At 42.8% G+C, this 24624-nt stretch overlaps 1 pseudogene; it reads right to left on the reverse strand.

Annotated features, from left to right (window-relative positions):
- Nucleotides 1–7164: 7164 nt before the first annotated feature.
- On the reverse strand, nucleotides 7165–18263 carry LOC103642630 (probable isoprenylcysteine alpha-carbonyl methylesterase ICME; annotated as a pseudogene).
- Nucleotides 18264–24624: the final 6361 nt, after the last annotated feature.

The raw sequence follows: 24624 nt of genomic DNA on the forward strand, positions 1-24624 counted from the left end.
CAGCAAACCCTGAGGCGCTATCATGACAAGGCCATACGACATCGATCCTTTGTAGTGGGAGACTTGGTCCTTCACCAAATTCTAACGGGGGAAGGACGACACAAATTGTCACCACTATGGGAAGGGCCATTTGTAGTAGCAGAGGTCACTCGGCCAGGATCATATAGGCTTACTCAAATGGATGGCACGAAAATAGGGAATTCATGGAATATAGAGCATCTCAGGAAATTTTACCCTTAGCAAGATTTCAAAAGCTATCGGGGGAGCATTGTATTCTGTAATTGGTAAATACCTCATCAATAAAAGATTTCGTTCTCAAGGACACTCGAACTGTTTATTACCAATCAGCACGCTTACTCGACTTAGGGTGACCACTATACCCTACTAACGGAGCAATCGACTTAAGTCGGCAGTGACTTAAGACGGTGCAACATGCTCACACTTACTCGACTTAGGGTGACCACTATACCCTACTAACGGAGCAATCGGCTTAAGTCGGCAGTGACTTAAGACGATGCAACATGCTCACGCTTACTCGACTTAGTGTGACCACTATACCCTACTAACGGAGCAGTCGGCTTAAGTCAGCAGTGACTTAAGACGGTGCAACATGCTCACGCTTACTCGACTTAGGGTGACCACTATACCCTACTAACGGAGCAATCAGCTTAAGTCGGTAGTGACTTAAGACGGTGCAACATGCTCACGCTTACTCAACTTAGGGTGACCACTATACCCTACAAACGGAGCAATCGGCTTAAGTCGGCAATGACTTAAGACGGTACAACATGCTCACGCTTACTCGACTTAGTGTAACGTGCTCGCGTTTACTCATCTTAGGGCGATCTCTATGCCTTACTAACTGATCAATTAGCATAAATTAGAAAAAGATTCCAAAACCAACACACTGCACTTACTTCTACGATCATTCATAACAAATTTTGAATTCTAACAACAGAAACAAAACGTTATGGTTTTCAGCTGAGTATCTTCTAAACACAGTGAAACATGTCTACTTGGTAATGTCTTTTGCAGGAGCTATCGAGGAGGAAGGACGACTTAAAGCATCAGGCGCAGCCTTAACGTCCGCCACAATGTCATCAGGAACAACTACATCAGGCCTTCTCATCAAGATTCGTCCCGCGCGAATGGCTTTATCCATAGCCTTGTCTCGCTGGGTCTTCAAAACAACACATTTGTCCTCTGCAACCTTGGCAACCAGTCGAGCGGCCTCTAGTTCCTGGGCGACTGATCTCTTGGAGGCACGCAGATCCTTAATGATAGAGTCCTTGCTCGACACCAGCTGCCTGAGCCACAGGATCTCATCCTAGGATACTTGCAGTTCATGGCGATGATGATCCAGATCTGCCATGGTGAAGCGGTGGCTCCTCTCCAAGATGGTTAGAGAATTACTGGCGTCACGATATAACCAATCCAGATTGTCGCGAGAAGCTGCAAGTGCTCGTTTCTCCTCCTGCAGACAAGAATCAACCCTCAAATATCCAGAAATCAGTAAAAGCACAGCAGATCCAATTAAGTAAGCTTACCTCGTTAATCGCCCTTTCAGAGTCGAGCTGACCATTAAGAGAGGAATTCAAGGAATTCGTGTCGTCTAAAGAAGCAAAAACCCGAGCCAGGTTGATCTGACCTTGGGAATATCTCTCCTCAAGCTCAGAATACTGCCGGGTTGAGTCGGTTTGATGTTGAAGATATCTCTCCTCAAGCTCAAAATACCGCCGAGTTGAGTAGATTTGATATTGAAGATGTTTCTCCTCGAGCTCAGAGTATCTCCGGGTCATATCTGACAAAAAGCAACCGAAGAAAGATACATAGTCAAAAAACAAATTAGTCAATCAGCCAAAAAAGCAAAGGTACCAACCAACACTTGACGCTTTCAAATCAGCTATCTGTCTCTGAAGCAGCAATGGATTCCACTGCATCAGAGACAAAACTCCTTCTGGAACAGCGATGCCATGTGATCTTAGTTGAGCAGACATCCCATCAACCAAAGCCTGTTATAAAAAACAAGTGAGTACGAAGAAAGTAATTTACCAGGAGGAACGACAGAATGAAAAAAGCTGATTTACCTGAAGATTAGAAAAGAACGAAGGCAATCCCAAGTCATGAGAAGTCGCGTTATGACTCGATGAAGGAAGATCAACTGGGACAATCTGAAAAGCATCATCGAGGGTTGATTTAGCTCCTCCAGCAGATATCAAAATCTTGTCATCCAGTGCGCTGACCTCTAAGGCGACTCCCTCACTTGAAGCTAAAGGAGTATGCATCACTATCACTCCATCAGAATGTGGTGGAGACGACCCAACGTGGACATCCATGGAGGTATCGGAAGGAGAGCTCGCTCGGGCACCCTCGGGGGCTGGGTTGCTGCTCGCACTGCCCATCAGAGCTGGATTGCTACCGGCAACACCCTCGGGGGCTGGGTTATAGCTTGTGTTACCCACCTGAGATGGATCGTCACCGGCAACACCCTCGGGGGCTGGGTAACCGCCAGCACCACCCTTGAGGATTGGGTTTTCTTCAACAGCCACCTTTAAGGCTGAAGGATCCTCAGTCACCTCCATGGGAGTTGGGCAGTCTGGACCAACCTCTTGACACTGAAGACCGCCCTCCAAGGTCGACGACGCGCGAGATGCTGCCCGGGATACCTCTAATCCCACATCTGGAATGTCAGAACAAACATCCATCATATCACCATTAGTCGGCTCTGACAGCATATCCTCAGGAATGTCATCCTCAAGGGTCTGATCAAAATCTGTTATAGATAAATCCTGAAGGCTAACAAGAGCAGACAGGGCTGGAGAAGGAATATCACTATCTCCTCTACTACCTCTGTAGAGTCGGCTATTTTTGCGAATTAATGGAACTTCTTCTTCTTTTTCTTCGTCATCATAAAAAATGCGGACAAAAGATGGTGCAGGATCGCACCCATTGGGCTCAGCTGCAACAGGATTACACCCATTGGGTTCAGATTCAGTAGGGCCGCACCCATTGGGGTCAGTCAGTGCACGATCACACCCATTGGGGTCAACTTCAGCAGGTACACCACCAGTGGGATCAACTCCAGTAAAGACCTCTGCCAATACTTCTTCAGCAATAGGAGCAGAAAGGCTAGCACCCTAATTCAAGCATGACAATCGTTGAAGTTGTCTCCTTTTCTTCTTCTTTTCTTCAGCAGGCGCAGCTGGACGACTGAGTTGGCGACGACGCTTTGGGCGAGTACCCTCAGGCTTTTGGGCGTCCGTTGCTTTGTCCAGCTCTGGTATAGCGGCAACAACCATTGTTTCAGTAGGGCCCAAGTCAGATGATTCTCCAGCCAACATGTCAAGCATTGCATTCATTTCTGCATCATCTGGACTCGCTGGCATCTCAAAATGAACTTGCCTCTCATCATTGGGAAGATCACAAAGAGAAGCAACCAAGACCTCAATATCTTCGGGAGAGGGTCGCACTCTAAGACCCAGGCCACTATCACTAGAAGGAGGATTAGACACAAAATTGAAAAATGACTTAGGAGGTGGCAGATTCCAAGCAGAGTAGGCAACAGGAGCACCAACATTTGATACTTTGCCTCTCAAAATCATGTCTAGCCGGCTCACCAAATCCTTAGCAGGAATTCTCCTATTGGTAACCCGAGTGGAGTAAGTAACACCACTGTACAAGTAAGCCAGGTATGCTCTGTCCTTTAGGGGCTGGATGTTCTTAAAAACAAAATTAGCAACCAAAGCTTCAGCGGTCAGACCTCTTTCCTTCAGCAGACAGACTTCAGCAAGCAGAACCTTAGCCTCTGTTACTTCCAGGGCAGTGGGAGACTCAATCCAACTTGGAGTGCACACATCTGGTTGTCTTCCCGACCGGGGGGGAGGAACTTGCCATGGTTTTCCATAATAAACAATTCAAGACGCCACCCCTTAATGTTGTCCTTAAGCGGAATATCAAGATATTCTGTTTTCCTTCCGCGCCGCATTTCCAGACTCGCACCACCCACGAGTTGGTGCTGACCCCCAGCCATCCCAGGCCGATAATGGTACAGATACTTCCATAAACCAAAGTGGGGAAGAACTCCGAGGTAGGCCTCGCACAGGTGAACAAAGATAGAGATTTGCAGAATGGAATTGGGATTCAGATGAGTTAGGTTCAGATTGTAAAAGTCAAAAAGGTCGTGGAAGAACGGAGAAATGGGAAGAGCAAGATCGCGGACAAGAAATGGAACATAAACAACGGACTTGTGGGTATCCTCTGTTGGGACAGTAACCCCACGGCAAATCCGCCAAGAACAAAGCTCTTTCGGAGGAATAATTCCAACATCAACAAGGTGAAGGAGATCCGATTCCAAGACAATAGACATGTGGTTACCTGCGAAAGGCAACTGGTTGTTGGGGTCGATAGGAGGAATGACCACTGCAGCAGAATTTTGGTTCTTCCGCTTGGGCGCCATCGCAATCTCGTTAGCGGATGGAAGGGAAGCGAAATCAAAGGGAAGGAGAGTAATATTTGGAGGTAGAAAGGTGAAGTTAGGGCTCAGAACGCAGAGGCGTGTGGCGATGTGATATAAAAGGGGTTTTCCGGGTCAGATACCGTTTCTAAAAAGTGCCAAGTCATCACTAAAGCGCTCTAAAGCGCCGACGTGGCTCAGCATAACTCGGCAGCTACCTCTAAAGCGCCGACGCGACCCAGCATAACTCGGTAGCTACCTCTAAAGCGCCGACGTGGCCCATCCTAACTCGGTTGTTACCTCTAAAGCGCCGACATGGCCCAATATAACTCGGTCGTTACTTCTAAAACGCCGACATGGTCCAGAGCAGCTCGGCAGTTATCTCTAAAAAATGTCGGCAATGCATAACTCAACCGTTTTCTCCATGTAAACGCCAGCAGAACCAAATGCTACTCATCAATTACCAGTCATTACTCGGGTGTTACCTCTAAGAACAACGACAACGCTGGGAATGAATACAAGCTATCGATTGACTATAAAAGAGCGATGAAAAAACAAAGATGAGAGACTCAGAACAAGTCAAAATTTCCTTCAATATATTGATAAGGGAAGTCCTTCCACGAACTCAAAGACCAACTCATTATGAGCCGGCCCTTCTTCCCTTTTTCGCTACATTACATTACAACACTACCACACTACTTACACTACTCTATACTACTAATTACTACTACATTATTTCACTATTACTAATACTACTTCTACTACTACTTATCTATACTAATAATTAAGCTAGAGGTGCTTTGCCGCTGGCCCTGCCGCTGCCGCCGTCGCCCTTGCCGCCGTCGCCACCGCTCCCCTCCTCGGACGAGTCGGAGGAGTCCTCCTCGTTCGAGGAGATCTCCAACTCATCCGAGCCCTCGAGCCCGGGGCGCTCGACGGCCCGGATGTACGTCCACACCTCGGCGGCGATCCCCTGGGAATCGTCTGAGTCATCAGACGATACCGGGGGAGAGGCGTAGGCTGGTGACCCTTCGGACTCGGAGGAGAACTCCTCCTCCGAGTACTCGGAGTCACCGAAGTCTTCGGAGGGGGGACTCGGCTCGCACTTCTGCTTGTCACCGGAGTGGTGCGATGAACTCCCTCCTTTCTTGCTCTTGACCATCACTACTACAAAACATGTTATATGAGACGGTTAATTTTTAGTTCTTAAGACGCTTATAAAGTGTCCAAATTTGATGGAGTCGTAAAAGATGTCCCACATTTAAGATGGTTATAAACCGTCTTAAAAGATATTATATAAGACAATTTTTAATTTATAACCGTCTGAAAAAGGTATTTGTTTAAGTCATTTTGTCCGATAAACCGTCTTGAATTAGGTTTTTGTTTAAGACACTGCTTCTAAAGAACCATAGAGAATACAAACATTATAAGTCATAAAGTATTTATCAAACTGTCTCGAATACCCTACAATAATAGACGATTACAATAGAAAAACCATCTTATTTAGGTGACTAATAATGGACGTTTTAGAAACCGTCTTATTTAGGAGACTGATATTAGACATTTTGGTGACCGTCTTATTATGATTTAAACGAAATGACTTACACGACAGTACATTCTTCAATTTATAATCATTTTTCAGATATCACGTTATAATAATTTGAAAGAGAAATATACATACACATATATTGAACAACATTATAATTAATATAATATAAATAAGTACCATTCAATATATCATAAATAAGCATTGTCAAACAACGCATAGATAAGTGTACTCTAAATCTAAACTACAATACAACTGTTTACACTAATGTTAAGCCTAACTTTATATGAATTCAAGTCTCCACACTTTTGCGGCCACCAAATTTGAATTCCATTCTATGTTTTCTGTACAACAAATAGGAGAAAATTAGACATAGCAAAAAGCTCCAAGCAGCACGTGTATGGTCTCGAAGCTGCCCTTGTGCTTCTCCCTGTTCTTGATCACTCCTACACGCCCGGTGTTCCTCCCGCCGGTCACCATGACCATGTTGCCGACGTCAAACTTGATGAAGTCCATGATCTTGTTGGTCTCCAGATCGATCTTGATGGTGCCATTTCTGCAAACTTTTACCTGTACATAAGGGAGATTTTGTTTGGAGTAAAGAACGACCAACCTCACCACATCTGGACTCAAAGAATAACTTTAGATCTGCTTGAGTGACCTACGTGTATTAAAACAGAACCATGACACAATAAATAACTAGTGGTAGTAGCATGAATGCAGGTACCAAACCTTCTTGTCAATGTTTGTGCAGTAGATAGTCCTTGCACACATTTCACGTTCATCGTCAGACTGCAGAGCACAGAAAATAAGTATATATGTTATGTAGGATTGGCAACACAACCTTAGTATCTCAGTTTGAAACAGCAGAAACAGGGTAGCAATAGTATGTTTTGTTTGACAGATCATTTTATATTCCTATTTGCCAAGATGCAAAATTCAGTCTGATGAAATCGAAGAAGTCTAGCCTTTTCTAAAAGTGAAGGGCTAGACCCAGTTTCATATATCATATTTCATTATTCAAGCATGGTGCAAGTATGTTTAGTGCTTTATCAGATAAAATTATCTTATGTGCTGGCACTATTGAGAAATGATTAATAATATGATATATGATTAAAAATGTAAATTTACAAACATTAAAACAGATGCCGAGGCTTTCAAGTTCTCACCCTCCAGATAAACCAAAATATGCTTTTATTTGAGCCACATTCCAATAGGTATTCTCTCACTTAGATTCCTTAATTGCTTGCTGTAAGAGAGCGCAGGTCGCGATATGTGCTCCTGCTGATTGACCCATCAAGTAGATTCTACAGATTCATCATAAATTCATTTATTAAAAGTTAACAATCAAAATACAGGATCTAAAGTAGAGATGCTCAAAGAACAATTGTAAGTACTACTACTTGCAAACAAATGTCAAAGTATCACTTACTTATAAGGATCCCCTCCAAAGCTAACAACATCGTTACAAATGAATGATATCGCCTCAGAAGCATCACTGACCATGTCGCTTATTGTTCCTTGAGGGAAATTTCTGCCATCCATATTTAAATTTTGCCGATGAAGCAAAAATAAATCATTCAGTCAATACTCAAAATTAATTAAAAAGGTACAGGTTGTAAACATAATGGTGAACTACACATATGTGGTGTATACATCACAAAATTCTTTAAGGCATCAGCACCTGTAATCAATACAAGCTACTATAATTCCTCTCTCTGCTAACCGCCTTCCAAGGAGAGTGTTGGGGACTTGTTCTCAAATGCTATGAATTAAGAACAAGGCAACATAAAATGTTAAATATTAATGTTCTTCGTCCGCTGAAGCATTATCTCCCCAAGGATTTAATGAACTTCGGACGAAGACCATAAGCAGAATATCACGAAGGTCGCACCTTCGTGACTAGACGTACAAAATAAAATAATATGGAATAGTATATAAAACATGAAATATTAAAGATAGATGTATCAGAAATAGATAACATTATTCACATATTTTATTATATGAACCTCAAATATCAGAACATAATGTTTAGGTACATTTATACCTTTGCATTGACAGATAAAAATTCCCGAGCAATGCGTTTGCAATTACAGGATCGCGTGAACAGTAAAGAAATACTGTTCACTATTTGTAGACACAGGACACAGCCTACAAGGAATTACAATCATGCCCCTTATAAAAGTTTACAACAATGACTCGGACCCTTATGGACTAAAAGGTCATTCTATCTTTAAGTCGGTTCGACCCTTCATCTTCGGACATGCTATATCACTGAAGCTTCATGAGTGATAGCTTCAGTCATCATGTATAAACAGCTTTAGCCGAAGTTGTTTCTTCCTGCAGGACCTTCGGCGACGAAGCATGATCCCAACAGTAGCCCCTTCGCGGTGCTAGATCGTTTTTCGTAACGAGCTTGATCCGTAAAAAAAGTCTCTTAAGCTTCGGGAAGCCGAAGGTCCGAAAAACACCTTCCCTGAGCTCGTTGCCGAGAAACGATACAGTTTCCGAGCGCGGAGCGGTCCCACCATGCAGGTTCACTCTCTTGGTTTTTGCGGCCCACCATGCAGTGGGTGTGGGCGACTGTTTGCCCGGTGGAAAAAATCCTGACGATTCACCTTCTTACCTGCAGCACTATATAAACAGACAGGTAGGTGTGAAGTTACAACAGCATTCATTACTATTGCACTGTTTTGCTGCCAAAAATTTAACCATAGCCGAAGCTTGATTTTTGCATTCAAACGAAGCTCCAGTTTGGATTGTGCTTCGTCACGATAAGAGCTTCGGAAAAAAGGTTATTGACTTCCAAAGAATTTTTCAAGAAAATTTAAAATCAAATGGCCAGAATACACTCTACTGCTAGGGTTGAGCGCGATGGAGACGAGACCGAAGCCATTGATACTGTTCCGATTTCTGAAGCAATGAGGCGCTCTAGGCTGGTTCCATGAGGGGACACACCTGCTGCCGAAGCAACGCGAGCTGATGTCGAAGACGTTGGTTCCGAAGATGAGTACAGCTGCGGGATGCCAAGCAAACCTAGTCATTTGGACTTTGGAAAGTCCACCATCTCTGAAGCTGATCTTCCAAAAATGATGAAGCTGGGCTACTTTAGTGAGGCAAAAAAGGAGCTGGTTCGATTCGGCGGAGAGGAAACTATTCCGAAGCCAGAAAAGAATGAGGTTGTGGTGTTCAAAAGCTTTTTTAAAGCTGGCCTAAGATTCCCCCTGAATGGGATGATTGCTATTGTACTGAAGAAGTTTGGGATTTACCTTCATCAACTGACCCCCAATGCTATTGTTAGATTAAGTGTTTACATTTGGGCCCTTCGCAGCCAGGGGGTGGAACCGTTCGGTGAGGGTTTCTGCCAAGTTCATGAATTACATTACCAGACTAAAGCCAGGGGAGATGGTCTGCATGAGAACTTTGGCTACTACAACTTTGCTTATCGCAAAACTACGAAGTTTCCAGTGATAAGCTACCGAAGCAAATGGCCGGCCGGATGGAAATCTGAATGGTTTTATGTTAAAGTTGATAAGGATGAAGATAAATTGGTCCAGAGTCCGCTAGAGCTAACCTTCGGAGAGACGAGGCCCCAATGCAACATGATAAGGGGAAGTCCAAGACAGATTGCTTTGGGTGAATTTCAAGTCATTTCAGAACATATTGGCACTAGAGACTTAGTGCAGGATTTTCTGGCTTTTAAAGTGTTCCCAACAATGAGGGATTGGGAGATGCCGAAGCTGGAGGGGGAAAAGAAAAAGGGAGAACTTGTTCGATTACCTTATTACTACAAGTTTAAGAAACACTTTAAAGAACCCTGCCAGGAATGGTTAGACACAATCGAGATTATGTGCAACGATATCCTCGGTAGTTATTCTAAGAAAGAGGATCAATTGATGACAGCAGCCTTCGGCAGTCGCCCGAAGCGAAGATTGAATCGGGTGCTAGATGCCTTGAATTTTGACTATTCTGATTACGAGCAACTAGGCGGAGATGCCGAAGGCCCAAAGAGAAAAAGAATTGCCAGCGCCCTTGACAAAGAAAGCACCAAATTGGCCAAAAAAGGAACAAGAAATTTCTAAAAAACTGAGCCCAGAGCCGAAGGTAGCTGCTCCAAGGAAAAGAAAAGCTGTATCTCCAAAACCTGCATCTCCAAAACCAAAGACATTGATCCGAGAGGAGGAAGCTCCTGCAACACCTTCTGCTGCCGAAGTAGAAAAGATTTTGAAGGTAATGACTGAACCTTTGCCTGTCAAGCTAAGTCCGCTGGCGCCAGAACTGACGAAGTTTTTTCAGAAGGACAAAGAAGCTTCGGCAGCAGAGAGTTCTGCAAAGCCGAAAAAACGAAGAATTATCCAAGTGGCAGATGTGATTCATCAGACACCGCCACCGATATCGGTGTCAAAAATTGTTATTGCCGAAACCACCGGAGCCGAAGCCACTGGAGCCGAAGCTACCGGAGCCGAAACCACTGAACTGAAACCGTCGGAGCCGAAGCCACCGGAGCCGAAGCCGGGACCACCGAAGATCCTAACCTGGAAACCACACTTGATGATATTGACAATATTCTTCTGAAAACGGCTGAAGAAGAAGCTGCTGTGGTTGCGGTGAATACGGCAACTGAAAAAGGAAAAGAGCAGATTGAAGACATTTTGGAAGAAGGAAATTTTAATTTTCAAGATTTACTTGGACAAGAGTTAACAGGAGCTGAAAAAGAAGAGCTGAAGAAATATGTCATATCCTGCGGATACAAACCAGGGTCTTTGCTATTTGGTGGGGTCAACGAAGGGAAGCTAAGATGCCTTCGGAATCGAACCGAGGCCAAAGTTGTTAGAACCTTCTCCAAAAGCGTTGGCCTGCCGAAGATAGAAGCGGACCTTTGCAGGTACCAACGACAACATATCGCCGGTAGCCTGCTCTATGCTAATTTCAAGGTAACAAACTCTCAATTTTTTATTATTGTTGTTATTATTATATATATTTTTAATTGAGTTGTTTTCTGACGAAGGTTATTTTTGGCAGAGTGTACTATTAAGTAAAGTGCTGAGAATGCAACAAGATCTTGAAGAGGAAAAGAACAAAACTATCATCAAAGATCTAGAAGACAAAGTCGAAAATTACGAGGCTACTCTGAAGAAAAAGGACTTCATCATTCAAGACCTTGAAATCATAGTTAAAGAACACGAAGCTGCCTTAGAAAAGAAAGACTTCGTTATTCATTCTATGGAAGGCTCACTGGTTGAGGTCCAAGCCGAAAATGACAGGTTAAACAATGAATTACTCAAAAAGTCAGAAAATCTGAGCAGGAAAAGAAGAACCTCGAAACAAGTCTCAAGACCGAGATCGAGAAGAATTCAAATTTGCAAAAATCGTTGAAGGAGCTTCAGGAGAAATGCCTAAATTTCGGCAGCCGATGCGTGCAACGGCTGAAGGATGTGTTTCACTCGATCGGAGCCAGCTCTGATAAATTTACACCTTCAGCTGAAAACCTGCCCAACACCTTGGAATACATTGAAGGCGAGGTTGATGCACTTGACGAAGTTATTGCTGGGCATGCCGATTTCTGCGCCCTGCTAGCTTCTCGAGGCACAGCTACCGCTTTCCTGAAGGCCGGCTGTACGCATGGGAAGGTTGTAAATAGGCCAAACTTCAGTCTATCACCGGCGGATTTGGTTGACATCCCAAGCCTAGCCCGAAGCATAGGAAACAGATTTATGACCTAGATTTGGGTAAATGGCGGGCGTAAAATGGCTGGTGACGAAGCTCGGAGCCACCTTAAGTCGGTGAGAAACTTATACTTGTTACTTTTACCTTCTCCTTGAAATTTGCACCTTTCTCATTCTGCTTTAATATGTGCAGGATGATGAAGCTGAAGAATGACGGGCTGAAGCTTAACAATTGCTGTAAAAGACTGTCCTGCAAAAAATTCTGGAGAAATCTTTGTAATATAATTGTAGAAAAAACTTATGTAAATTTGTGCATACCTTGTAATATATCTTTTCTCCTTTATCCGTGTACAATCTGCTTTGCTGTGAACGAAACTTTACTTTTGAGCCGAAGGCGAAAAACACCTTCCCTTCTTTTCGTACACAACGAAGCATGAAAATTTCCTCTTTCTCTGAAGTTTTTTCCTCATAGCCGAAGCATCTGTCTTTTTTGTGTGGTATGATGATGATGATTCTATATATGTCTAAACGAATTCTTATGAATGCAAATGTTATGATGTAATGTATCGTGCAAATGAATATCGGAATGTATATTCAAAACCATAATCATAGCCTTCATTTCTCTTGGGAATGACTCAAATCTTTTTGCCGTTTATTTCTCGGCTTCACCGTTTACTTTTCGGTGTATCAGCGCTGACTTTTCGCTGTAAGCCTCCCTTAGGAGCTTCTTCGCCTTTTACTTTCGGCGGAATCAGCGTTTATTTTTCGCTGTAAGCCTCCCTTAGGAGCTTCTTCGCCTTTTACTTTTGGCGGAATCAGCGTTTATTTTTCGTTGTAAGCTCTGCATTCCCTTAGGAACGACTTTTGAGCTTCTCCCTGTTTTCTTTTCTTTTTCCTTTGCATTTACATTTACATTTTTGGGGGATATCACTCTTATAGAATTGAAATAAGGAAAAGAAAAATTACATGTTGTGGCCCCATTAAAAACCTTTCTCACCCTTTGGAAAGGAAAAGGGTGCCATAAAAAAGAATAGAAAAAATTACATCAAGCTAAACATAATATCGCCGAAGCTCGTCCGCATTCCATGATCTAGGAATGTTGTTGTCGTCCATATCCTTCAATCTGTAGGAACCGGGTCTTGACGAAGATACTACCAAAAAAGGTCCTTCCCACTTCAGCTGTAATTTGCCTACTGTCTCTGGGTTGGCTACTCTTCGAAGCACCAAATGTCCTGGTTCAATGTTCTTTAGTCTAACCTTTCTATCACGCCATTTTATTGTTTCATCTTGGTATTTATTGATGTTTTCCACAGCTTGAAGCCTGATCTCTTCTATAGCATCTTTTTCCACAGAGTAATCAGCTTCAGCTTCGCCTTCTGTCGAAGCTACTATTCTTATTGATCCTGCCTTGGCCTCTTCCGGGGTTATTGCTTCGTCACCAAACAATAGTTTGAATGGTGTAAAACCTGTTGATCTTGATACTGTTGTGTTGTGGCTCCACACCACTTTGATTAATTCGTCTGGCCACTTTCCCCTGGGCTGATTGAAGATTAACTTCATTATTCCTGTCATTATGATGCCATTAGCTCTTTCAACAAGTCCATTTGACTCCGGATGTCGAACTGATGCGAAATGGATCTTCGTGCCAATTTGATCGCAAAACTCTCTGAAAGCTTTGGAATCAAACTGTGTCCCATTATCCACAGCAATTGCCTTCGGCACTCCGAAGCGACAAACAATATTTTGCCAGAAAAACTTTTGAATGGTGACCGAAGTTATTGTGGCTAAAGGCTTTGCCTCAATCCATTTAGAAAAATATTCCACTGCCACTACAACATATCTTAAGTTCCCTTGCGCTGGTGGTAACGGACCTAACAAATCAAGGCCCCACCTTTGCAACGGCCAAGTGGGTTGTATTAACTGAGTTAAAGACGAAGGTTGTTTTTGATCTCTTGCACATTTCTGACAACCTTCGCACTTTTGGACCAATTCCGCTGCATCCAAAGCTACCTTTGGCCAATAAAATCCTTGGCGAAAAACTTTTCCGAGCAAAGGCCTAGATCCAATGTGAGATCCACACAGGCCTGCGTGTATTTCCTTCATCAATTCTGTACCTTCGGTTCTGGATAAACACTTGAGTAACGGAGAACAGACCCCACGCTTGTATAGCTCCCCTTCTATTATAACATATGGTTGAGCTCTTGCCTCTATCCTCTTGTTATAAGCTTCGTCATCTGAAAGAAAGTTACCCTGAAGGAAAGAGATGATCTCAGTTCTCCAGTCTTCACTATAGATAGGGGATATGTTGAGGACTACTCTTTCAAGAAGCTCAACCGAAGGTGCTTTTATTGTTTCAAAAAATACTTCCGAAGGTAAGGGCAGCCCCTGTGCTGCTGACTTAGCTAATAAATCAGCATATTCATTTTCTCCACGAGGAATATTTTTAACAGAAAACCCTTCAAAGGAAGCCTCAATCCTTCGGACCGTGTCTAAATATTTTTCAAGCTTCGGATCTCTTGCTTTATAACTTTTATCTATATGACCAGAAATAACCTGGGAATCAGTTTTAAGAACCGCCCTTCTGATTCCCATCGTCTTTAACTTCCGAAGACCCAAGAGTAAAGCTTCATACTCAGCAATATTATTTGTACAACTGAAATCAAGTCTTGTTGCATAACAAGTTTTAACATTGGAAGGTGCGACCAACACAGCAGCTGCTCCTGCTCCGAAGGTTCCCCAAGATCCATCGCAAAATAATGTCCAAACTTCGGCATCTTTACTCGTTTCTTCTTCCTGAGCCCCTGGCGTCCAGTCAGCAATGAAGTCTGCCAATGCTTGAGATTGAATCGAAGATCTATGCACATAATCAATACAGAATTCATTGAGCTCCGCAACCCATTTTCCAACCCTTCCAGTAGCTTCTCTATTTCTCATAATATCCTTCAACGGTTGTGAAGAAGGAACAACTATATTGTATGCCTGAAAATAGTGTCGAAGCTTCCTGGAGGCCATCAAAACAGCATACAGCACCTTCTCCAATTCTGTATAGTTTTCTTTGATAAACTAAGAACTTCGGATACAAAGTATATTGGGGCTTGCTTTTTGATTTGGCCTTCAAGCTTCTCCTGGACAAGTGCTGCACTTACCGCTGAGTGCGAAGCTGCCACATATAACAACAGAGGAGCCCCTGGCGTTGGTGGAGTTAGTGTTGTTAGATCTATCAAATATTGCTTCAGCTCTTCGAAGGCTCTCTGCTGAACTGGTCCCCATTGAAAAACTTCGGCTGATTTCAGCACTTCGAAAAATTGTAAATTTCTCTCTGCTGATCTAGATATAAATCTATTGAGAGATGCCAGTCTTCCTGTCAATCTTTGAGCCCCTTTTTTTGTACTTGGTGGTTCCATTCGAAGGATAGCTTCAATTTTATTTGGATTAGCCTCAATCCCTTTTGTTGAAACTAGACAGCCAAGAAATTTCCCTTTCTTCACTCCGAAGACACATTTTTCTGGATTCAACTTTAAACCGGCCTGTCTAAAATTAGCGAAGGTCTCCTGCAGATCAGCAATGTGATTATCTTGCTTCGTGCTTTTTACAATGATATCATCAACATAAGTTAGCACATTTCTGCCTATCTGAGAATGAAGAACCTTCGTTGTCATTCTGCTGAAGCTTCCTCCAGCATTCTTGAGCCCCTCAGGCATCCGAAGGTAACAATATGTTCCACTAGGGGTTATGAAGCTGGTTTTTGGCTCATCCTCCTTCTTCATCCAAATTTGATGATAGCCTGAATAACAATCTAGCAGACTCATAAGCTCTGATGAAGCTGCTGCATCGACTAGAGAATCTATCATTGGCAATGGAAACTCGTCCTTCGGACAGGCCTTGTTGAGATTAGTAAAATCAATACACATTCTCCATTTACCATTGGCCTTTTTTACCATAACAGTGTTACTAATAAGCTCTGATGAAGCTGCTGCATCGACTAGAGAATCTATCCTTGGCAATGGAAACTCGTCCTTCGGACAGGCCTTGTTGAGATCAGTAAAATCAATACACATTCTCCATTTACCATGGCCTTTTTTACCATAATAGTGTTAGCCAGCCATTCTGGGTATTTTACCTCTCTGATAACTCCGGCACTGAGGAGCCTTTTCACTTCATTCCGAGCACCTTCGGCCTTGTCATCAGACATCTTCCAAAGCCTCTGCTTTCTGGGTCTAAAGGATGGGTCAACATTGAGCGAGTGTTCAATAACATCCCTGTTGACTCCACAAAGATCATTGGCTGACCATCCAAAAACATCTTTGTTGTTGAACAGAAACCTTATCAAGGTTTTCTCCTATTCTTCAGACAGTTGGGATCCCAATAGCAAATTCTGCTCTGCTATGTCCTCTAAAAGCATGGGCTTCGGCTGATCGGCCGAAGCAGCTTTCTCCCTTCTAAACTTGTACTGCTCACAAGCTTCAGCTCCATCTATGTTATGGATTGCTTTTGAGTCTGTCCAGTTTCCTTCGGCCCTTCTGGCAGCTTCCTGACTTCCATGAATGGCAATAGATCCTTGGTCCGAAGGTATCTTCATGCAAAGATATGCTGGATGAAGAATTGCTTCGAAGGCATTGAGAGTACCACGACCAATGATTGCATTGTAAGGGTATTCCATGTCAACAATGTCGAACACAACTTATTCAGTCCTTGTGTTGTTGATAAATCCGAAGGTTACTGGCATTGTGATTTTTCCAAGTGCTACAATCTGCCTTCCTCCGAAGCCACAAAGGGGATGTGTGGCATCATGGATCTTGTCTTCGGGCTCTTGCATCTGTCTGAAGGCCTTAGCAAATATGATATCAGCTGCACTGCCTGTATCAACCAAAACATTATGGACCAGAAATCCTTTGATCACGCAAGAGATAACCATAGCATCATTGTTTGGGTAGTCCTTGAGCTGAAGATCCTCTTGAGAGAAGGTAATTGGAATGTGAGACCATCTTGATTTGATGAAGGGTCCTTGTACCCCTACATGTTGTACTCTTCTCTGTGCCGCCTTCTTCTGTTTCTTGTTAGCCGGCTCTGAGCATGAACCGCGTGTTATCGGGAGGATCAGCTTCGGAGCCGAAGCAGTTCTAGCTTGGTTCTTGAACGAAGCCATTGTCTCAGGAAAGTGGAAGTGAGTTCACCGAAGGTGGGCGCCAATGTTGGGGACTTGTTCTCAAATGCTATGAATTAAGAACAAGGCAACATAAAATGTTAAATATTAATGACCTTCGTCCGCTGAAGCATTATCTCCCCAAGGATTTAATGAACTTCGGACGAAGACCATAAGCAGAATATCACGAAGGTCGCACCTTCGTGACTAGACGTACAAAATAAAATAATATGGAATAGTATATAAAACATGAAATATTAAAGATAGATGTATCAGAAATAGATAACATTATTCATATATTTTAATATATGAACCTCAAATATCAGAACATAATGTTTAGGTACATTTATACCTTTGCCTTGACAGATAAAAATTCCTGAGCAATGCGTTTGCAATTACAAGATCGTGTGAACAGTAAAGGAATACTGTTCACTATTTATAGACACAGAACACAGCCTGCAAGGAATTACAATCATGCCCCTTATAAAAGTTTACAACAATGACTCAGACCCTTATGGAGTAAAAGGTCATTCTATCTTTAAGTCGTTTCGACCCTTCATCTTCAGACATGCTATATCACCGAAGCTTCATGAGTGATAGCTTCGGTCATCATGTATAAACAGCTTTAGCCGAAGCTGTTTCTTCCTGCAGGACCTTCGACGACGAAGCATGATCCCAACAGAGAGCACCCCAAGCCTTGTAACTAAATATAAGCCACATCAGTAACAAGGAAAGTCGTCATGAATTAACGCTGTAATGTATTGTGATTCGTGAGGAAACTGTCACTTACCCAATGATCCAAGCTTCACCAGTTACGAATGCCACTACTGAACTTGATTTGCTATTATCTTTGGGTATGTACAAATCCAACCTGCATAATATCTCTAGATCTACTGTTACAAATGCTCCAGGACGCTATGTAGACATGACTTTATTTAATCTTTACTTACCTATTTCTTGGTTGTTCTCCATAGATTACACTTCTAATAACATGTCTTGAAAAGAAATAGTAGTACCCAACTGGAAACAAACAAAAAAGGGGGTATAAATGTTAGTTGTTAGAACATGTTATGCCGATCATATTTGAACACCATCTATCAGAAGCCTATACAGAAGCAAACTGTTTACCAGGAAAAGGTTTGGAGAAAAATACCCAGGAAAGAGGTAAAGAATTTGTAACCACCATATTCCAAGATAAAACTAAATCTCTTATCACACACCTTTTATGAAACCAGGAATGAGTAGAACTGCATAAATAAGGAGTGCAATAAGCTGCGATATCCACCGATAACTAACCCTGAAAAACCACAGAGCATGTTGTAATGAAATGAAGTGAAAAGTATTAAAGATAAGATTATCTAGACACAAACAATGATAGGTATATCAAAGAGAAGCTCACACATTCTCCATCTTCACTCCACCCAGCTTGAACTCTAGTATCAACAACAAACCCATGGGAATGTGAAAGATCATCCACTCCCTGCCACAAGACTGTCAGAGTAGAGTAGGAAAGCAAGCCATTATGTCTTAATATAAGCAATGTAAATTGTAATTAGTCAGGGCAATCCCTTTTATCCATGGAACAATTGCCATGTATATATCGCTTATTCAAAATTCCAGCTAAGAAAAGAACCCATCTAACGAGTACCGAAGAATAAAGCAACCTTAGACTGGACTCTAGCTGAATAACCTAGTGGTGATAGACTTACAACATTCTGGGCACTCTCGGTTTGCTTTGCAATTGTCAAAATATCTTGGGCTAACGCTATGACTTGCAATAATCACAAAAAATGATGATAAGCATTATAAACACAAGTAACCTCCTAGTAGTATTAAATATGCGCCGGTATTTCAAGATCCAACTTAGATCAGCAGCACCAACAATGAAATCGGTAGGGAATATAATCTCGCTGAATTTAACCACATACTGAAGGAAGCAGTAAAAATAGAATGATTCTCAACTACTGTGTTTTGTAGAGGAAACTTAGGTTGGATGAAACCAATACACAATTGTGTTGATCTCAAGTCAGATTAAGACTAACCTTACCTACTTTCTATTGCTGATTAAAACACCATAAGTCCCTAACTGACAGCAGCTTTATGCATTCTCCATGTCAATATAAAAAATAGAGCAAATCTAATTTATGGACATTGATGGAAGCCGAGCCAAATTTTGTATATGGACAAATTGAGGCGTTTGTTTGGACTCCAGACTCTAACACGACCTAATTCAAACTGTTCTAACCGACGAAGGAAGCGAAGGGTGACCTTCATCTTCCTCTGCCACGACTCGGGTGAGCCTCTTGACCCATGAAATCCCATCGATTCTGAATCTGCCGGCGAAACCGGCCGGGAATGATGAAGGGGAGGGTCGGAAAGGAGACACCCACCACCTCCTTCCTCGACTTCCTCCTTCTGTTCCTCTTCTTTCTCACTGCATCATATTTATTCTACACGCTGCACCTCCTCCTCATCTCGGCATCATCGGCTGCCTCCAACTGCGAGCCCGACGTTGTCTCGGTCTCCCAGGTGTCTGCTAACCTCACTACAACCGTGGCGACAGAGAAGCCGCTGCCCCCTTTCGTCGCAACACAGCTCTCCACGAGGTACATCATGGGTCGGCACCTGTGGACAAAGCCATAGACATGCTGGACGAGGCCTATGCCAATGTGAGGGCGCAACTCAACAGCCAGCCGCAGGAGATTTATAACCTATGGTCTATGGAGGAAGAGAATCCTAATTAAAATTGATCTCCACGTGCTTGAGAAGGAGAAGGACAAGGCCAGCAAAGCCCGGCTGGTTGAGGTGCGTATCTCAAGCACTTAATTTTTAGAATAAGGCAAACAAGTCCTCTTGTCTGATGTTCCTATTTTAGTAAGGAATTGGATAATCTGAGGGACAAGCTGCAGCCCATGTCCATGAAGTATAGGAAGGAGGAGAGAATCGATGAGATCAGGAAACTGAAGTAACACCGTGATACATGTAAATTTGAGGTTTAGTTGATTTAATATATTATGATACATTTCTTGATAATACATAAGACTTTTTGAGTACTGAGAACCAATACTAATGAGCGTTGTCTATCATCAAGTCATTATTACATTGCACTTAGAATAGTTTAGAAAATATATTTCGTTGACACTCTTACTCTATGATATTGCTTAGCTTATGTATGCGCTATTCATCGTAATGAATGTAGAAAATCAGATTCAGCTATCAGTAAAAATAAAGAGAGTGCCAACAACCATATATTTGGATATAAATACGGATACAAGTTACTCATCTTTTTTAACGCACCATTGTTAATACGAAAATTATGTGTTGTTATAGGTTTTAGTTCTAGATAGACAATCAGGCATAACAAATTTCTATCGGAAACAACAATTTCTGCAAGGAAATTGAACTTGATTTTGAGAACACCAAGGAAAGACACTCAAGGTTAATATTTCTTTTCTTATCTAGACAATTAGTTGATGCTTCTGTTAGTTTATTCCCACAATAATTTATGAATAATCCAAAGAGTGCGTAAAATACATGTCTACTTTCAAATCATAAAAATACCAATTTATTATTAATTTAGACATGCCTTTGTGCCATGAAAGAGGTAAATAAAATTCAAGTTGATGCTAAGCTACTTGTGGCTAGCTAATGCGCTAGTGCTGAAACTCTGAAAAATGAGTGACGTACTCTATTACCTCTCCTATCAGATGTGACGCGACCCCCGTGGCGATGGGCATGGGCGGTGGCGCCGACAACGCGCGCATCGTCCGGTTCTTCTCGTGCATGCATTCTTCCTCTAATCTCCCTCTGGTGCCTGCCATGAATGGCGAACCAACCTCACAAGCTATCATCTCGGGAGGAGGATCGAAGGAAGGCTGAGCTAGCGGTTACCTAGACAAGGAAAGGAGGCCGCTGCTGGCTGCTGCCGTCGCCTCCTATTGGGGGGGTGCGTCGACGGCCCTCGTCCTCGCGCACGGTGGGTAGTTGGAGGATCGACCGAGCTGGGGGAAGCACCGTGCGTGTGGGAGACCTGCGGCGTGGCTTCGAGGGAGAGTTGAGGATGTGCGGGGTGGAGATGGCGGCGGCTGAGAGAACACATAAAGGAGACACCGAGAGAAGATGAAATTGTATTGGGCTAGGGAGCCTAGGGTTGTAGGTTTGGAGCAGGCAGTTTTCTGAACTGGAGCGTATGTTGATTTTGATAAAATTAGAGGATTTTCTGCAAACTAGTCCACCACACTTGTTTGTCCAGTTTCCACCGAGATGCAAGCAGATGGGTTTAGGTTTTAGATGTTGGTGTTTGTTTTTTTGTCTGGATCTCTAAAGCAATCATGTTTTATATTCAGCATAGGACAAGTATAACTTCTTAAAGATATTGGTACCTAAATGATAGGAATTAAAGCAAAATAATAATTTAGGTCTGTTATGTGACACATTAATGATCGGGTCACATGTGGGTCCATTTTACCATCTATATTAAGTTGCAGAGATAAATTTTATATTTTATATCATATATATCATCAAACTAAACTGAATTCACTATTTACTATATTTTTCACAATACTTCTTATCAGAAATATCATATGAAGATGGTTTATATTTAGAAGTGTCTAGTATACTCACTAACATCTAAGACAGTCCTTATAGTCTAGATGACTCTAATAATATCTTTATTTGAGATGGTTTCTTATACAAAAGTGTCTAATATACTAACCAAAATCTAAGACAATTCTTGCAATCTTAATGACTTAAAAGGTATATTTATGTGAGACGGTTTTTAATAACAATCTGTCTTAAATCAATGTAAGACATTTCTTACAATGTAACAGTCTCAAAACACTTCTTTATTAAAGACGGATCTCCAACAACCGTCTTAACTTACTCATCACTGTATAATAAAAGACACTTTTATAAAATGCACTGATATCTGTCTTAAAATGTGCGTCTTAAATAAGCATATCTCTAGTAGTGCATGGTGGAGTAGAAGAGAAGAGAAAAGAGGAGAATAAGCAACAAATGGTCGAGAAATGTGTGAAGACACCAGTGAAGCAAGCGCTCTATTTATAGGGGCAGGAGGCAACCGCTCATATCCTACCACGGTCACTGAACAGTCACAAATATTCAATATGCAATTCAAATCGTCTGGAAACAAGTCAGGCGCCAGACGCCGTTTCACGTAACACGACACCCATTGGGACTGAAGTCAACTGCTTGGACGATATGATTACACCCCGCGGTCACGTCAAGTTACTACTCATAGGTAGTTTGCTAAATGCTCAGCGCATCAAGCCGTCCCTTGGCTACACCCATTGGTGGGACGTCCAGAAATTTTCAATAGATTTTCCCAAGCAGTCGCATCCATACAGTATATGCAATGAATGTATCAAGACAGAAGGAAGATATCAATAGAGATCGGAGGAAAGTCAAAAATAGCTGCTGAAGTACAAGTCTAATCAACAGAAGCATTGAAGCACGAAGCGAAATGAAGACCAGCCAAAGAGCCATCTACCGGACGTCCAATCTGTCGCCGATCAAATAAATTTCAAACCTAACAGGACATGGGTAGACCGCATTACTGATCTCAAAGGCAAAACCATATGCTGATCTCTAAAGCATAAAGCTGATGATATAATGCTGAATTCTAAGGCATCCGACGAAGATAAAATGACGATTTCTAAAAACGTGAGATGAAGACCTTTGAGTAGATTATTTTCATTAATCTACTCAAAGCTCGGGGGCTACACCCAGTGCACCCAATGAATCATTAATCCCAGAGGACAGAATGCTGATCTATAAAGCATGAACTGACGATGAAATGTTGGTTTCTAAAGCATAAGACAAAGATGAACCAACGACTTCCAAAAAGCACGAAATTAAGACCTTTGAGTGGATTATCTTCAGTAATCCACTCAAAGCTCGGGGGCTACACCTATTGGGTGCAACTTCGGTCCACCCAATGAATCTTCAACCTCCAAAAACGAAGTGTTGATCTCTAAAGCATAAGCTGACCAATCAAAGCTCAGAAGCAACGACTTGACAAGCGTACTGTCAAATCATCCACATTATAAAAATCAAAACTGCAAGCTGGACCTAGAATCTTTGGGCCGATTATTTCAAAATCAACTCAAAGATTGGGGGCTTGTGGAGGACAGATATCCCCCGGGTCCACTAGAAGGCTAGAAGACCTCGCGAAAGGCCTTGGGCCCATTGTTTCGCAAGGTCATCCCTTCGTGGGTCTGGGGAGGAATGTCTGGCAGAGTAGATCGACGAAAGATTGGATCAACTCGAGCCTAGGCGGCCCAATGAATTTAAGCATTATCCACAGCAGTGATCCGATTCTCCCGCGCTACGCCCTCAAGCGTCGGAACTGAATGATGATAAGTCGGCAGAATTATAGGAAGATAAGCTCAGTCGGTTCATTATTACTTAGACGCACGTTGTTATCATATCCGCATGTAACGCCCCACGGTCAAGTATATAAGGCCTAGGGGGCACCCCTCAAAGAGAACTCACTCATTAGCTGTCAACTCAACTCTCTAGTATCCCTCATGTTAGAGAACTCCCCTGTAACCCACCATATAAAAGATCCATAACAGGAAGTAGGGTGTTACGCCTCTCTAAGCGGTCTGATCCTGTATAAAATTGTCCACTATATCTTGTGCATCTAGCACGAATCATCGAGCTACAGTCGGTAACATCGTCCTACTAAAAAAACATCTCGAAGGACAACCTCGGGTGAGTGGTCGGACCCAAAACACCGACAGAGCGCATATGGGCGGAACTCCGGCTGGTTGCGCGCCGTGTGGAGGAAGACGAACAGGGACTTAACGCCGGCGAGCGGAGGAGCTGGGCGCTGACAGAGGAAGAGGGAGCTGGGCGAGCTCCAGGGAGCTACGCGCAGGAAAAAGCTCCACGGCAATGGGGTCGCGGCTTGGAGAAATACCAGGGAATGGGACGTCACGAGCTGGGAACAGGGATAAACGCCGACCATGGAACCGAGTAGGGAGAAGCGACCGGCGCAGGGGAACTGGAGCACCGCGAGAACTCTATGGCAGGGCGCGACGAAATGGCCGAGACGGAGAAGTCCGAGCGCAGCCATGGATGGAGGAGCACAGGAGATGGACGCGCGCGCAGGAGCTAGAGCAGAAGCACCGCGTAGAGGGGAGAGAGAAGGAGCACCGCAGCGAGCAACAAGGAAGAAGACGCGCAGGGGAGAAGCTTCGCTGCCGGTAAAAATAGAGAGCTTCAGCGCGCGAGAGAAATATCAGGGGGAGAGGATAAGAAAGAGAAACCGTGAGAGTGAAGACGTTGGCTGGAAAAAAAATTAGTTGGGGGCGACGGAAGGATTAGGACGTGAGCAGATTTTCCTTGTTAGATTTTTTTTCATTTTCTTTTTTTTTTAAAGAAAATTGTAGATATTTAGGGTTCTGATATTTGGATCTGAAAGATGTATAAAAGGTCGAACCAAAATAAGATTAACAGTAATATTTGAGAGGGATTTGATTTAGTGACTATTCTAGAGTCAGATGAACCTTTACCAGGTATTTATATCCGAAGATTTAAAGCTGACAAGAAACGTACAAACCGAATTAAACAGATTTCGGCTTAGGTATTTTAATTTATGATGGATCTCGTTGAAGTCAAACTAATTACTCGAGTTCGGCTCTAATTATTTTGCACTGAGTATTTTAGGCGTCGAGTTCAAATTAATTTGCGCGGGATAAAATCGTAAGAATAGATCGAGGCTCCAAATTCGTATTTGCGCGAGCGATGAATTTTAAATAATCACCAGACGCACCAATTTTCGGAACAACGA

This window comes from Zea mays, chromosome 10 (assembly GCF_902167145.1).
Source record: "Zea mays cultivar B73 chromosome 10, Zm-B73-REFERENCE-NAM-5.0, whole genome shotgun sequence".
Lineage (NCBI taxonomy): Eukaryota > Viridiplantae > Streptophyta > Magnoliopsida > Poales > Poaceae > Zea > Zea mays.